Source organism: Coregonus clupeaformis, chromosome 1 (assembly GCF_020615455.1).
Source record: "Coregonus clupeaformis isolate EN_2021a chromosome 1, ASM2061545v1, whole genome shotgun sequence".
Lineage (NCBI taxonomy): Eukaryota > Metazoa > Chordata > Actinopteri > Salmoniformes > Salmonidae > Coregonus > Coregonus clupeaformis.
The window spans coordinates 39,401,243-39,406,559 of NC_059192.1; the positions used below are offsets into that span (position 1 = coordinate 39,401,243).

General features: G+C 46.2%; 1 long non-coding RNA gene across 2 annotated transcripts; it reads left to right on the top strand.

The window, feature by feature from the left end:
* The first annotated feature begins 2,654 nt into the window (after positions 1-2,654).
* LOC123492191 lies at positions 2,655-4,708 on the top strand. 2 transcript variants are annotated; one of them, XR_006661675.1, is made up of 4 exons: positions 2,655-3,053; positions 3,329-3,535; positions 4,070-4,170; positions 4,294-4,708. It is a non-coding gene; the product is annotated as an uncharacterized LOC123492191 (long non-coding RNA). The 2 variants fall into 2 exon arrangements; XR_006661676.1 differs by lacking the exons at positions 2,655-3,053; positions 3,329-3,535 and adding an exon at positions 3,800-3,970.
* The last annotated feature ends 609 nt before the right edge of the window (positions 4,709-5,317 follow it).

The window sequence follows — 5,317 nt, forward strand, 5'->3', positions numbered from 1 at the left end:
AAGATTCGGCTATGTAAGTTTCCATAGCTTTTCTCTCCTCTTGAGACAAAGGATACACGTGGCTCCGTGGGAGCGCTGCTCCTGCCTGGAGATCAATCGCACAATCCCCCTGTCTATGAGGAGGCAACTGCGTCACCCTAGCTTTACTAAACACGAGAGCTAAATCCCCATATTCAGGCGGAATGTGCAGTGCGGGCACTTGGATTGGACTCTCCACCGAAGTCACCCCTATGGAAACACCCAGACATCGCCCCTCACACTGAGCAGACCACCCATTGAGAGCCCTCTGTTGCCACGAAATAGCAGGGTTATGGGTGCTTAACCAGGGAATTCCCAGCACCACCGGGTACGCAGGAGAGTCGATCAGATACAACTGTATAGTCTCTTCATGACCCCCCTGCACACACATCCTAAGTGGCGCTGTGACTTTCCTAATCAACCCTGACCCCAACGGGCGGCTATCTAAAGCTTGAACGGGAAAAGGTTTGTCAACAGGTAGGAGAGGGATCCCTAAATCTAAACAAAACTTCCGATCAACAAAATTCCCAGCTGCGCCTGAATCTACTAGCGCCTTATGCTGGGAATGAGGTGCCACCTGTGGAAAACAAACAGGTATACAAAAGTGCGCAACAGAGAGCTCTGGGTAAGTGGGGCGTCTACTCACCTGGGAGGGCTCCCCAGTGCGTGGCCTGTTGTCTCCTCCCTCGGGGAACCCTCCCCAGCACCTGGCCGCAGTGTGCCCTCCACGACCGCACTTGGTGCAGGGGACAGGCCCCCTCGGGCTCCTCCTCCTCCTTTCTCTAGCGCCAGCACCCCCGAGCTCCATAGGGCTCGGCTCGGAGGTGCCGGAGGGTGGAATGGACGGACCCCACTCGGGACGTCCACGGGTGGCCAGCAGGGTGTCCAGACGAATGGACATATCGACCAACTGGTCGAAGGTGAAATTGGTATCCCTGCAGGCCAACTCACGTTGAACGTCCTCCCGTAGGCTACATCGAAAATGGTCGATGAGGGCCCGTTCATTCCACCCTGCGTCTGCCGCTAGAGTCCGGAACTCCAGCGCGAACGCCTGTGCGCTCCTCCTCCCCTGTCTCAGGTGGACTAGACGCTCCCCCGCCGCTTTGCCCTCAGGTGGATGATCGAACACGGCCTTGAAGCGACGGGAGAACTCGGCGTAGGAGATGGTGGTGGCGTCCATCCTCCTCCACTCGGCGTTGGCCCATTCCAACGCCTTGCCCGTGAGACAGGAGATGAGGGCGGAAACGCTCTCGTGTCCCGAGGGCACCGGGTGTACAGTGGCCAGGTAGAGCTCCACCTGCAGGAGGAACCCCTGACACCCGGCAGCTGTTCCGTCATACGCCCTCGGGAGCGAGAGCCGAATCCCACTGGGTTCCGGACCTGGGACTGGTGGACCGGCCGATGGGGGTGGCAGGGTAGGTGGAGGTGTGGGTACCCCTCTGGACTCCCATCGGTGCAGGGTGTTGATGACGTCCTGTAGAGCGGTCCCCAGTTGTCGTATCAGGTCATCCTGGCCGCGGACATGCTCCTCCAGCGACTCAGGCGTGATTGTTGCTCCTGCTGATTCCATTATTAAAGGTGTGTGATTCTGTCAGGGGTGCTGAAGGTGGGTGTGGTGCAGGAATCAAGCGCAGGACGCAGAAGCTAAGTCCAAAAGACTTTAGTGAAATATTCACGTAGTAAACGAGCACAATAAGCCCGGAGGCGAAATAACGGCACACACAGGCGTCAAACAAAAGGCGCACTAACATGTGCGAAAACCTCTCCAACCAACGGAGGGAAGTACATAGCTCAGAACACCAAAACAGAAGAGAATCACACACAACACCAAACACACACAACGAGAACTAAATAGGACACTAACGAGGACTAACTAGACACAGGTGTACAACATCAAGACAAAACCAAACGAACATGAAACATAGATCGGTGGCAGCTAGTACTCCGGGGACGACGACCGCCGAAACCTGCCCGAACAAGGAGGAGGAGCAGCCTCGGCCGAAACCGTGACAATTACTTGTGAATTGAAACAGAGGGTTGAATAGGAGGGATGAATAGAGAATTATGAGGACCAGAGCAGGTTCGAGCCTGAATAAATATAAGCATAAAGCAAGAGAAAGGATAAGTGTAAGTGCGAGCTACCATGATAGTACCGAAACAACCCAATTTAGTGATTAAGGTGAAAGACCAGATCAGAAACCCTAAATCACTTAAAGAAAATAAAAGAGAAGTTATGAACTCACCATTGAAGGAACCATGGAAAACCAGTAAGAAGACGACCTTGCAAAGAAAACGCCAATGCGGAGTGAACCGCCCTGTCTGAGGCTGCGAGCATATGCTGGAAAATCAGAAGTAGCTTAGGGTAGAGATTGAAACTGTTGTGATGTATGGAGGACTAAAAGTGCCACAATTAAATAAATAAATACACCATTAAATAATTACTTAAATGTGTCATTAATTAATTAAAATTAGAATTAAATACATAAATGTGTTATTAAATGTGTCATTAATTAATTCAAATACCGATTCATTTTATGTAAAATACATATATAATAATTTCACTATTTACATTTACATTTCATGGTCCTGCGTTGGAGTGCTTCCTGAATTACTTAAAACTGTCAAACTGACCCATCAAAAGTTGGTAGGCGGAACCTAACGCCTGATTGGTTACCCTCTGCATCAAGCCAAGACAAATCAATTCCGGATAATGGATTGATGCAGAGCTACTGAACACATTCCAATACACTGGGTGGCGCTATTCACCTCTACGTTGGTTTAGTTACACGGTTAAACAGAACTTTCATTGCAACGGCTAAAAATCAAGAGAAGACTCGGTCCTGCTAGCCCCAATGTTGAGACGCTGTGTGAGGTGCAGGACAAAATGTCTAAAAGTTGCCCGGAGCTGCTGAGAGAAGCAGCGAATTTGATTGAGGAAGCTCTGAGCAGAAGTCCAACGGCTCCCGCGGCACCGGTGACTCCGGCAGCTCAGTCACAGCAGATACCGGCCGCTCAATCACGTACACCTGTCCAAGGTAAGCTAAGTAATTTCATGTTAGCCAGGTGTGCTACTATTTAATGATTCGGGACACACGTGTAGGTTAAATTAGATCGACTCGAACATGTATTTGCATGCGGTATTATGATGCTTCGTGCGTGACACGTTTATTGTTAATGGGGGGAAGCATAAACCTAGCTAGTTCGCTAATCGGCTAAATGGTGTTAGCTGGCTTGAGCATCCCAAGATAGAAGTAGAGGCTGTTTTAGCTGACTGGTGACCATTGAGCTGTTACGTTTTTCTGTGTTGCAGCGGAGGTAGCAAGGCTCTTTGCGCCATATAACATTGGAGCCAGAAGGAATATGACGAGACGACCAGCACAAGTCCAAGTTAGCCGAAGAAGCTACACACACACTGTCTGTTGTTTGGCTGACCACAATGCGGATAAAATTCCAAGCGTACTGTTTAAAGCTGAACTTCTTACTTCAGGACTTGGAGAGCAAAAAGTAACATTTTCAGGTCAGTGCGAAACTAGGCATTTACCAAAAGTAAAAAAAAGTTTGTACTGTCTGTGGCTTGTTGAAATTATTTGCATTTCTTTTTATAGTGACTCAAACTTAATTGGTGTTCATAGTGTCAATAATAGTTATCACAGGCTTATTTGCTTAATTTAAGGTGAGGTGAGTTATGATTTTGTTTTGTTTTTTTCTCCAGGGAATGACCACGATCCCATGGTTATAACAAATAAACTGATGGAAGTGTTTCCGAAGCTCCAACAAGGGGGGAGGCTTTGAATTTCTAAAACTTGTAGGATCTACTCGCAGTCGAAATCTTGCGTTGCTTCAGTGTCCCAGCACTGGATACACCCTTGCCTATCTGAAAGATCCATCGACGATGATTGGACAGGCTACAATCTACATACGTCCACTTCAACAGGATCTACCCTTAGATTGTGTACATACATTTACAGAGACTTAGTTTAATACATAATCAAAACAAAGATTACTGGTGACTTTTAATCATTAATTAAAAGCCATTTGTTGTTGTTGTTAGGAGAGCTCACGTCCTGCCTCTGGTCCAGTCATCCCCTGCATCACTTGTCAGAAGGAAGTTCCCTTTTCAGAGATGAAGCTGCACAGATTGAGCTGCAATGGGTATGTACTTCTTAAAGCAATGCAAGGGTAGCATAATTTATTTTCTTTGGGAATATGTCTCTCTTATTGTTGTGCACACAAATAAGCGAGTATGACCATCATTTCAATTGTGTTAACTTCAAGGACACCCATGCAGGAATCAGAAAGAGAACAAGAGGGAGGCCAAAGTGAAGAAAATGATAGTGAGACAGCCCTAGTCAGTGACAGTGTTCCAGTGAGGCCTGAAACATCAGCTGAGAGTGCAGTAGTACCGGCAGTGATTGTCAACGAGGAGTTGGATCGCAAAGAAACAGACAGTGGTTTGTGTCATCACAATAGTGTTGCTATAAGATTGTGTGTAAATGAAAAGTTAATAGAAAGATAACACCTGTAGGATATAATTAGATAAGATAATACAGTTACAGACAATTAATAACATGCAACTGGGTTTTTCTATTTTTCTAATATTTAGTTGTAGTTGTTTAGTAGTGCTGTTTTTATGTCAACTCAGCGTTGTGACAGGTTCTGAAGATGTTGGGTCTCACGTTTTATCAGTGAAATGAACAGAATTTTCCTCCTGTTCTGTAGAGTGAGATGATATCTGTATATGCAGGTAACATGCCAACTCACAATATGTCTCTCTGTAATAGATAACTTTATTGTTGTTGTTTGTTTAGAATGGAAGCTTTGGCCCATTCTGTGGACCATAATGAGACAGGAAGCTTCAAAGAAACAGCTTTTTTTCCTTTCTTTTAAAAGGAAAGTAAACTTTCAGTTTTTCCTTGCTTGTTCTAACACAACAAATAAAAACATGGGTTGGACATCAGTCTAAGATTCTTGATAACACTTCCACAGTCTCTACATATAGTCTAAGTGCATCAGTAACAGAAACTCCTGGAGCTGGCAAAATTGCAACCTCTTCATCTGAGAGCTCACGGGCCAGCTGAACCTCGGGGACTGACACAGTGCCTCGATGAAGGCAGTGAGGTCCGTTCCAATCGATCCCATATTCTTCAGGAACCTGAATGGATGACAAGCATAATCAGTCTTGTACTTAAAACTAGTTTGACATGTCCTTACACAAGATTGTTATTTTTGGTCACCAAGGCAGTGAGAAATTAAATGTTACTTATTCAGTTTTTTTAAATAATACAGCTTTGCATAGTAT